The sequence below is a fragment of the Brachypodium distachyon genome, chromosome 1 (assembly GCF_000005505.3).
Source record: "Brachypodium distachyon strain Bd21 chromosome 1, Brachypodium_distachyon_v3.0, whole genome shotgun sequence".
NCBI lineage: Eukaryota > Viridiplantae > Streptophyta > Magnoliopsida > Poales > Poaceae > Brachypodium > Brachypodium distachyon.
In genome coordinates, this window is record NC_016131.3 from 63,054,435 (window position 1) to 63,066,638 (window position 12,204).

A 12,204-nucleotide genomic window follows, 5' to 3' on the forward strand; every position below is an offset into this window, starting at 1 on the left:
CCAAGCCCTGAATCGCGCCCGCCCCGGTGCTGATAGCAGGCGCGCCCCACAGGCACGGCCTCGCCCGCCGGGCCTCCACCGCGCGGCGCCACTGCGGCCACGCCCGCCCCACGCCTCCGTCGCAACCCGCACGCAAGGGCACCGAGAGGGAAAAGAACGCCCCGCCGCCACCTTCCCCTAAGGTGCACGGCTTCGCCTGCGCCCCCTACGGTGGCGACGAGGTGGGGGAGGAAGAAGACGAGGCCTCAAGGGCCGGCGACAGCTAGGGTTCCCCCGAGTCGGGATTCAGCCCAAACAAACAGGTCTTAAATTGATTGCACACTTTAAGAGTTACATACATCTGCCAGCTGATTGATTTTGCCACCGCTTATGCATGCAACAATCAGCTTTTGCCACCGGTAACATCGAGCCGGCGCACCAACGAGGGAACGTCCGCGCCCTATTCGCGCCCTTTTCATAATGGTATTGTGTCAATTTTCTCTTAGGATAACTGCAGCGATGTTGCATCTCGATCTACAAAGTACACATGCGCATGAAACGGAACATGGTATTTAATCAGTGAGATTCCTATTGTGGCTAAAACACTGGGCGTTCCTCCCCAATCTTTACTCTTCTAAGGTTGTGTTTGTTTGGCTGCAACTTCGCAGCTGCAACTTCTACGGCTGTAGCTTCCAGAATCAGCTGTGGTTGCCAGCTGCGGCTGGAAGGCTGGAGCCGTCTAATGTCTGTTTGTTTCGACGGCTGGAGCAACTGCAGCTGTAGCTGAAATGACCTGAACGACCCTGTAGTTTTGTATATTGGGTTTAAGTATTGTACTATTATAACTCTAAATGACACATTTATGAGTTTTTTTTTCTGCAAATGACTATTTTCTTTATTGGATTTGACAACTTAGACAATGATTGGCAATAAATAGAGAAAATGAAAAATCAAATGTTGGAACATTTTTAACATCACTTATTTCCCCATATCATTGAGAAAATGAAACAAAAAACAAAGAAAAAGGCCCTTAGAGTTATTAGCACTATTTTTTATTGATGATGTTGTTGCCTGTACAATATAAATCCAAGATTTTTACTGTTGCTCTACTGCTCTCTCCCACTGAAATTGCAAAGGTATTTCAGAGAAAATGAACAAATAAAAGAAGAGAGAAAGAAGGGAGGGAACAGAGAGTACATCACATACTGGACGCTGAGGGGGGCAAGCTCCTGGGCAGCAGGGAGCAGAAGGGGCGGCTGCTCGCTGCACCTCATACCGGAGCCAGAACGGATAACCAGACCTCAGGGTACAACAGAGAGCAGCAGGAGCAGAGAAGCAGAGGTGCGGCGTGGGCACAAGAATCGGCTTTGGGGAGCAGGAGACGCGTTGCGGCAGCAGGTCCGGCGGCTGGTAATGGAGCTTGGGGAGGGGGATTTGGGGGGCAGGGAGTACCGTTCCTCCCTTCGGAGGAGGAGGGAAGTGCCGGTCGTCGGAGATCAGCACGGTGGCGGCGCCACGGCCCACGGTGCGTGGGGGCCGGAGAAGAGGCCTGTTCTTTTTTTTTACAGCAAACAACCCCCTTTATTTAATGGAAACAAGAGTTACATCATCAAGAAGGAGGGGGTGATGCAAGAAGGGGGAATGGAAAACCAGGATCCAACCGGCGAAAAACAAGCTCGAAAAGCGAGTTCATGAGCCATCCCATTCGAGAGACGTCCACAGTGCTCGATAGAAACACCTGTGAAGTCCTAAAACAGATGGAAGCAATCTTCAAATATGGCCATAGCTGGCCCATAATACTTCTCGCCGCCATTCAGAACCTCCACAACCGTGGCATTATCAGACTGGATGACGATCCTGGAACATCCAGCCACGACAGCTACTTCCAGGCCAAGTTGGGCCGCCGCAGCTTCCGCCATGATCACATCAGAAATATTTTAAAGGGACTCATTCGCAGCGGCCACAAATTCCCCATTAGAGTCTCTGATCACCGCTCCCGTCGTTCCCCGAAGATCGTCGTCGAGAAAACTAGCATCCATGTTTACCTTGAAGCAGCCGATCGATGGGTTTAACCAAGTTTCAGCCTTAGTTGTCGCTTTAACTGAGCTAGCAATACAGAAGTTTTCCACCATGGCTAGAATTGAGAATGCCGAGCTAGAAGCAGAAAGGGTAGATTCATGATGTAGAAAACACCGGCGCTGCCACCAGAGGTGCCAAGTGGCAATGGCCACCGTTTCCAGGAAATGGGTGCTACTAACCACGCAGCGGGTGGGAGAACAGAGCAAAAATTCGAGCATGGTCGGCCCAGCCCTATCTTGCGCCACGGCTTCTGCAATCACATCCTGGAAATCTAATTTCTTCCAAACATCCACAGCACGGGGGCATTGAAACAGAACATGGGCAATGTCTTCAGGCCCAAGTAGACACTGGGGACATTGGGGGTTCACCTTGATGTGCCGATTCGCAAGAACACTGTAGCACGACAACGCTCCGTGCAGTGTCTTCCATAGGAAAATCTTCACTTTTGGAGGAACTCGCAGCTCCCAAATCTTCTTCCAAACTGGGTGATCAGCAAGGGCCCCTTGTCCACTACAATCCTGGCTCCTTCTTCCAAACCGGTGGTTCCACTCCGCATGGTAGGCCGACCGGACAAAAAATCTGAAATTCTTAGACAGATTCCAGGCAACGAAATCGTCATCCACATTAGCGGACATAGAAATGTTTAGAATGCGATGTCTATCCATAGGCCAAAACGTTTGCTCAATTAATTGGACATCCCAATCACCTGTGGTGGGATCAATTAGGTCAGCCACCTTAGTAAGCAAGTTCTGACCTTGTCTTGTAATGATCTTCCTCAAGGCACAGCCAGGGACCCAATGAGCATTCCAAATATCAATTTTTGTGCCATTACCAACTCTCCAAATTGCCCCTAAGTTCAGCGTCCTGACTCCTGCCATTATACTTTGCCAAGTAAATGAGGCACCTTTTTTAAGTTTTGCCTCCAAGAGATTCCCATCCGGAAAGTATTTGGGTCTCAAGATAGAAGGACAGAAGGAGTCCGGTGAATCAAATAGCCGCCAGGCTTGTTTTGCAAGAAGGGCTAGATTGAAACAATGAATATTCTGAAATCCCATGCCCCCATGTTTCTTAGGGATACAAAGCTTCCACCAAGCAAACCAATGCATTCTTTTCTGATTTACCTCATCGCCCCACCAAAATTGAGACATCGCGTCTTTTATCCCTTTGCAAGTTTGTTTAGGGATTTTGAAGACCGACATCGCATATGATGGTATGGCCTGAGTCGTGGCTTTTAAGAGAACTTCCTTCCCTCCCACCGAGAGATACTTTTCCTTCCACCCCGATGTTCTTTTGACCGCTCTGTCAATTAAAAATTGAAAACAGTCTGATTTATCCGCTCCCACCAGAGCTGGGAGGCCAAGGTATTTATCTGTCAGGGCCTCAGTGAGAATATTCATATCTTGTCAAACCCCCTCCCGGATCTCAACACGAGTATTAGGACTGAAAAAGATATTGGATTTCTGCGTACTGACCAACTGTCCCGACGCCGAGCAATAAGAGTCTAGCAGATCCTTCAGCCCTGTTGCATTATCTCTATTAGCACACATAAGGATAAGAGAATCATCAGCGAAGAGCAGGTTACTCACTGCCGGGGACTCACGGCAGACACGAACCCCCTGAAGCTGCTACCGATTTTCCGCATGCTTAAGCAGAGCCGATAAGCCTTCCGAGCAAAACAGGAACAAATAGGGTGATAAGGGGTCCCCCTGACGGAGCCGTCTCGTAGGGTTGATTTCTTCCGTCTCTAGATCATTGAGATGAATACGGTACCTGACCGAGCTCACACAGTTCATGACCAAATTCACCCACGAAGAACAGAACCCAAGTTGAATCATAACTGCCCGCAGAAAAGGCAATTCCACCCGATCATAGGCTTTATGCATGTCAAGTTTAACCGCACAGATTCCTTCTTTTCCTTTCTTCCTATTTTTGATGATAATGAAAACATTCATACGCAACAAGGATATTGTCAGTGATAAGACGACCAGGTACAAAAGCACTTTGGTTCGGGCTAATAATCTCATGCAACAGGCCCTTTAAACGGCCCGTGATAAGTTTTGCAATAACTTTATAGACTACATTACACAGGCTGATGGGTCTGAACTGCGTAATATTCTCCAGTTCATTCGTCTTAGGGATCAAGACAACAACCGTATCATTCCATCCTTCTGGAATGGAGCGGGAGTTTATTGCTTGTAGCACCTCCATCACCAAGTCATCACCCAACATAGGCCAAAAACGTTTGTAGAAGATAGAATGTAGCCCATCAGGTCCAAGAGCCTTAAAATCTCCAATATCAAAAAGGGCTTTCCGAACTTCCTCGGCCGTATATTCTTTCATCAGTGATCTATTCATCTCAAGAGTAACGCGCTTAGGGATTTTGTTAATCACCTCAGGATCCGCCTCAACCACACTAGCGGTAAAGAGGGAGTTGAAATAGCTGGACACAATATTTAACAGGGTGTTTGGGTCATCCTGCCAGACCCCAGCATCATCCCTTAATTTCCTGATAATATTTTTCTTTTTTCTCGCGGTGGCCGCACGGTGGAAGAAAGCAGAATTGCGATCCCCATGCAATAACCAATTTTCCCTACCACGTTGCATCCAAAAGATCTCTTCTTGTTCCATAAGATTATCCACAAGCACTTGGACCTCTTTCTATCTCGCAACAGTCTCAGGAGTCCTTGCCTTACGACGGAGGCGTTCAAGTTCTTTCTTCAAATTCTAATGCGATTACGAGGACCTTTCAGGATAGTTCTATCCCATGTATGAAGGTCAGCATGAACCGCCTTAGTTCTGTCAGCCAGGGAAGGGCCCGTCCCATTAAGCTGTGCTTTCTGCCAAGCAGTTTTCACAATCTCATCAACAGTCTCAACAGCCAACCACCTGGCTTCAAACTTCTTACAACCAGATTGAGCATGAAGTTGGTTCCTGTCTAGATAATCAGTATCAATAAGAAGTGGTCTATGATCTGACTTCCAATGTGGTTCATTAGAGGCAGCAGCGCCCGTGAACATGTCTATCCAAGCCCCATTAGCAACAGCTCTATCAAGTTTTTCCCTAATGAGACCACGCTGCCAGGTGAATCTATCTCCATAGCTGTTCAGTTCTGAGAGTTCGCAATCATGCAAACAGTCACGAAAAGCTTGCATCATATTCTGGTGCCGGGGATTCCCCCCTTCTTTCTCATGACCGAACAGAATTTCGTTAAAGTCCCCCGCTATCAGCCATGGCATCGACGCCCGAGCATGCAGGTCTCTAAGGCAATCCCAAGACAGGTGGCGGTCATCCCACCCCGGCTCACCGTAGAAACCCGTGAACCTCCACTGTGGTTCAGGGGCCCCCTCAACAACTACATCTATGTAATTAGCAGTAATATACTGAAAAGAAACTTTATTAATATCATTCCAAAACATAGAAGCCCTCTCGCTTTACCATCACTCTCAGCAGCACAAAACCTATCAAACCCAAGTTTACGACGTAACGACTCAGCCTTAGAATTATTCAAATGAGACTCAGAAAGGAAAATGATAGCGGCCTTCACTTGTTCTTGCAGGTCCAGAAGGGACTGAACTGCCTCGGGGGCCTTCATCTCGTGGCAGTTCCTACACAGGATCCTCATTGCTCCCGGCGGAGCTCCACACTGGAGCCCGCCGACCCTCCTGCACTAGCAATCCCGCCGTCCTTCACCTCTGGAGGGAGAGCTTCGCTTGCTAGCTGCATCTTTTCCTCAGCATGAGACAGGAGAGTCTTGGCCTTCTCATTGTGGTCCAGTTCCAGATCTACCCCCTCCCTTTTCCCAAGGGACAGGGCCTAGGTGATGGAGAACTGCACACCTTCCTCGCCTGCTCCCGCTTCTTCCGTGCCTCACGTTCCATCCGCCTCTTCCACTTGCCGGCGGACTTCTTCTTACTTGGGTTTGGCATCACGCTCAGATCCGGCATGTTGTCCTTCTCCAGCCCAGGTGCAACAGGTGGAGCCACAATCCCTTCCTTCTCGCTTTCGCCAATAGATGGGCCTCCTTCAACTGGCTTGGGCCCCAGACGGCCCACTTTCTGACCTTGTGGCATCGGAGCAAGTCCCTGTTTTTTCTGGAGCACGGTAGGAACGAATTGCAACTTACGACGGGGCGCCTCCTTTGGCAGGTACCAGCTTCGGTGTTCAAAGGTTTTGTATGGCGATGCTCTCTGCTAAACACAGTACCTCACCCTTTTATCTTCCTCTGGCATCAGACAGTTATGGTTCACGTGACCAATCAGCCCACAGTAAAAACAGAAGTAGGGGAGGCGCTCGTACTTCACCTCACACTCCTGGATCTCATTCTCTTTAGCAACCTTATCACGGATTGGAATGTAACGGTGGATGGGTTTAGTGATGTCATGCTCAATCCGCACTCTCAGGAAATCATCCCAGACCCGTCCCCTATTATCAGCAGTCACCATCAGCACCTTCCCGAGACGCCCTCCAAGCATAATCGCCATTGCTTCATTCATCATATCTCCAAGCTCCCCATGAATCCTCGCCCACATAGGCAAGATGTTCATCGGGATCTTCGCTGCAGGAAGTTTACCATCATAGGGGGCGACCAGGAAGGCATCGCCGTTGTGGGTCCACGCCCCCCCCCCTTAAGGATATGATGGTAATCTCCTTCCTGATCAAGCTCGATGAGGAAACGGTTGTCCGCCAGCTTCTTCTCTGTCATGCCTCCACGGAGTTGCCAGATGCGCCTCATCCTGAGGAACAGGTCACTGATGATGTAGCCAGTGGTGAAGTACTTTCCCACCAGCAGCCACGGGTCCCCCGCAATGAGCATCAGCTGCTCAAAGTCGATGACGAAAGTTTCTTCATCCTTCTCCAGACGGACTCCCACGCGGAGGGGATCCAGCATGACTCTCCCCTCCGCAATCGCCACCGCCTCTTGCCTTTCTTCAGTTGACATCGTGGTCTTGCTCAGGAGAGGCACCTCCTCGCTCATAGCCAACTCGATTTCTTTGGTCATACCAATCTCATTGGACAGTGTGGAATGATGCGCCATGGTGAAAAGCGCATAAGGAAGAAAGTACGAGGTATGGCAAAAGCCTAAAAACCAATTACCTATAAATAGAAGCTTGGCAGCGCCCCTAGGTCGGTAAGAACTAAGAAGAGATCTCCCTGTCCAGAAATCTCGCCAAAACCTAGGATTTGAAAACTTCCAATTAGGCAGCTGATATCCCCTGCCTAACCCCCAGCAAATTTGTTCTCTATTAGATCCAATCCAGAAGATCACGGAAAAGCCTTGCCAAAAAAACATCCAACCCACAATCACCGGGATAATTGCCAACAACACGATCCAGAAATCCAGCCCAACCCATATTCTACATGGGTCGGAGTACAGCCAGCTGGCCCAATCCGTACCCTTCTCCTTCCTCCCTACGTGGAATCGGCCTGGACCTGGGTCCCACCCTAGTTCCCCACCGCCGTCCCAACTCCGGCCATCAAGATCGGACACCATCTCACCGGAGAACCCTAAACTACACCGCAGGTAACCGAAAGTGCTCGCAAAGATCACTGTCACTAAATCCCCTCTTGACCTATGCAGCAGCCCCAGCATCCCGATTTGAACACCTCCAAATCCATGTGATCTAGTGCCATACATCCCCACAACCAGATCCGCAGTCATTCCCCTCTGAGTAGGCCCCAAAACTCTCTGGCACACACGTGTTTTAGGGATTACAAACATTGGAGCTTGGCTCCCCATTTCAGTAATGGGGACATCACCGTGCGATCAACTTCAACAACGGCCTCCACCAGGGAAGGGGGGAGGGTTGGGGTACCTTTGAAGCGTGAGTCGTCACCGAAATCTTTTGCCTGATGAAGCCTTCCAATCGTCGTTGGAGCTCCGCCAGATCCGGATCCAGATCCTGATCGGAACCGACAGGACGGCGCCACTCCTGGCCCTGTTCCGCCAGCCGGGCACCCCTCTCTATCTCAGCCGTGATCATCCGCCTGAACTTCTCCCTGTCCCCCACCTGGGGATTCTCCTCTCCAGGGCCACATCGGCCGCCCACACCGCACCCCCCAGCTGCATCTTCGGACACGCCACCACCGGTGGGGCCCTACACCAAGGGCCGCTCGGGCCGCTCGCTCGAAGGCGGGGAGGAATTCCCCGCCACCGCTCGCCCCCTCTCTCTCCTTGTCGCCTCTTGTCTCTTCGTTTCACTACCCCGAAGAGGCCTGTTCGTTGTGTTGCTCGGGGGACGAGACACAAAGGGGAACAGAACGAACCGTTTTGGGGCAATTGGTGCGTAATATGAAATTTGGTGGGAGGGCAAACCCGTAAAAAGTGCTGTCCGGAGCTGCAGCCGCTGGGAAAAGCATCGGTTTCGTAGCTTCCGGCTCGTATCGTGTTTTGCCGGAGCGCTCCACGCAGCTTCTTCGAGAATCTAGACCAAAAAATGTTGTTTGTTTGGGCTCCCAGTAGCCAGAAGCTGTTGGAGCTGCTACTGGGAGCCCAAACAAAACCTAAAAAACGCAATTGTATGTGAGACCGGTGTTCATGCAACTCACGCCTCCCCCACCGCCGCCACCCTTCGCCTCACGGCGTCGTCGCCGGTCATCAGCGCCGCATCTCCTCCTCCTTCCCCCGCACCCGCTTCTCTCGCCGCCTCCAACATCGCCCGATCTCCATCTCTAGCGATTCCCGCGCCCCTGCACTGCTCCCGAGCTCGGCATAAACCAATTGGCCCTCCCAAAGTCGCCCCACCTCACTGTGCTCCTCCGCTTCTGGCCGGCCGTCACCATCGAAGTCGACACTGTCAAGAGCCCCCATCTTCCTAGGCTGCACTATCAAGTCCACAGTGAGGCGCTACTCCTTTTGCCCTTTCCCCTCTGAGCTTTTTCGTGCTCTGTACCGTTCTGCCGTAGCCTGAGGTCACACCACCTCCTTCCCACCACCAACGGCCGCCTCATTGTCCACTCCATGATTCAGCTTCTCCAAGATCCGCAGCCTCTGATCGTGCACCAAATCAACCCAATTGGTCGCCGCCATCTACCGCACCGGTGAGAACACGGCAACACGCAGTGGAGGATCACCTCCTCCTCCATATTCGCAAGCTCGACACGCGTCAGAGTTGTCCGCAGCATGGCTTGCAATGCTGGAACCCATCATGCAGAAGGAGTCCGCTAACGCCAAAGCACCGCATTCAGGATGGAGCTGCTCGAGGAGTAGCGGTTACTCCAGGCCATTAAGGGCATCAAGATCAGATGTTTTTTTAGATGATTCTAATAGTTTTTTGGTTGGCATACATGGTTCTTCCATAATTACTGGTCTCTGATTTGAGAAATAAAGTTACTTCTAAGTCCTAACAAACAAGTTGTAGCAGAGTTTTCTTGTCATGAGACATTTTGTCTCCTATTCTTGCATCACATCACATTCTAATTATACCAGCAAAATTGAACTTTATTTTCTGAAAGAACACTGACCTTTATGTCCATTTGGGGAATGCAAATTTGAACTTTGTGATGACTTTATTTTCTAAAAGAAACTGATCTTTATGTTGAGAGTTATAGACAGGCAATCTGTGCGTATGCCAATTGTGAGGTTAATGAGGTCGACAATTTTAAAAGATGTCATTTGCATGCATTGCTTGAAATTCAATGCTATTGCAGATCTTGAGGTGTGTCTTGGCAAATGAAAGACGCATGAAGAGAACTGATGCAATGTTGCTATGATAAATAAAAAGGATCTTAAGCTGCAACCATTTTGCTACCTGCACCATTTCTTTTGAAAAAATGGCAGCTCTCTAACTTTTAAAATGATGGTGCTGCAAAATGAACCGAACTACCCTACCTATACATGGCTATCCTCTTTTGAGATTTTATGAATATCCTGACCCGAGCTGCACTTGTCAGCCTGCCTCACGTAAATGATTGATTACTGCAATTTAATTCTCTCGGTTGTATCCTGTTGTTTCCAACATTGCAGAAAGCCAAACTAGCTAGCTCACTTGCAGGATATATCCATCTCATGTTGTTGTGGATGCAGATGGTCAAAAATAATTTGTCAAAATTGTGCGTTGACCAATTATGATTTCTATATGTAGGATAATATCCTGAATTACATTGATGAATTCTCATCACTAGGTAACTCTGAAGACAGTTATATTCTGTTCATTACTCCCTCTATTAATAAGTGTCACTGATTTAGTACAACTTTGTACTAAAGTTGCACTAAATCAAAGGCACTTACTATTTACTATGGAGCGGTTTGTCCATGTTTTTGCGTATTTATGTGGATTTCTAACAATCTATCCTTTGATGATGTATTTATTCTTATTTTGCTATTCTGATCAGAAGAATATATGTTGGGCTTATGTTTTACTTCACGAGGTTCACCACTAGTATTTGACATCCTACAAATTTCAGTGCATTTGACTATTCAAGTGACTCACTGCGGTTGTTTTTCCAATTCTCTATTGTTGTTTTTATGAGTGGGAAAAGTAGTTCTAGATGAGCTATTTGACTTTTTTCCTTTTTGTGTTCTGTTCCTATACTATTGCTCACTAGATAGGCTCATTGTCAGGAGGAACTCAAGACCTGCCTGAATTCTCTGAAATCTGGAACTTTGGTGTTACGGAGAAGCAGGAAGGACAGTCTAGGATCGATTCAGACGAGCGACGGCCCAGGCTGAACATGGCATGTGACGTGGCATCTGAAGGTGGAGATTTTGGCATGTATTTTCATAACTATCTTTTATAATCCATCCCTAAAAAAAACTATCTTTTACAATCCATGCTGAATCGGAACATAGTAGTCTTGAGATTTCTCATGAACTGAATGCTGCACCACCATGTAACTCAGTAATCGGTAAATCTTATTTAGACAACCGCTTATTCTTTCTTCAGTACGAAAAGATTAAGGAGTTCATCTCAACAACAAGAAGTGAGGGTGGCACAATTCCATATGGGGGTATCCGACCAAAGGTAAGCATGTATCATTATGTTACATATTCTTGTCCATCGTTATTCATCCAAGCTACATTTGTGATTTGGCAGCATCTCAGAAAAAGGTTATTTATCGAACCTACATAAGTGATATTAGCATCAATGCAAATTCGGTGAGAGAAAGTCTTTGGACCAGTCATCTGTGTTAAAAGTATTTAGGAAAAAGAGTGAATCGGAGAGCTTGCAAATGATAATCCATGAGTTGCTTGACATTGCAAGCATAAAAACTTTTGTAGCTCTTGCTTCGTTGTCTTGACTTCTCTGCCACTGTTTTCAGCTATGGCTTGGAGCCTTGGATGGTGCCGTGACTTCTGATGATCGGGAAAGGTGTGGGTGCATTGCAAAGGTACATTGAACTTGACTTATAATGTGCCCATCAACTTTAAACCTACATTAGAACACCTCAAGTATATCTAATGACCTGATACATGTGCAACTTGTCAATCCCACATGTGTAGGTTATCACTCGGGAATTGTTTGGATAAATTGCTCGCAACCAAATTTGGCTCAAGCTCCATTGGGAGTGAACAAGCTGAGTGGTTTTTTTGTCGAGAGCTAGGAGAATGCTGAGTTCTACTTCCATTTTAAGATGTTGGCTGTAAAATTGTTCAAAAAAGATGTTTGCCGTAAATCTGTCCGTGTTAAAGAAAAACTGCAGGCATGTCATTAGTCTACTTTCACAAAGTGCTGCTGTGATGAAAAAGCAATGGCTTCCCAATCTATATATATCCTCTGAATCATTTGTTGTTGTTGAAGCCAGTATCCTCTAAATTTCAGGGTCCTCGAAAACTACTTGAGTGTGAAGCAAGTCACCAAGTACCGCTCATATGAAAAATTGGTATAGTACATGTCTCCATCTAAGCTGCAGATGACTTAAGGTGAGCTACTCAGGTCATGAGAATGGAACTATCAATTTCTGAAGACGAGATAAATCCTCACAGTTTGCACGGACTGAATCTTATGTACATTGCTCTTGTAATAAGCCATTATATATGACAGGAGTATTATATTATTTGAATTATGTCTATTTTCGTTTTATTTGATAGTTACCTGGGAATGTGATGCATCTGACAAGTTGAGCAGGAGCAGGCTTCTGCGTGAATCATTTGCGAAGGCGCTGAGCCCATATAAACTCTAGGTCACACATCTTATGAAAATGACAAGG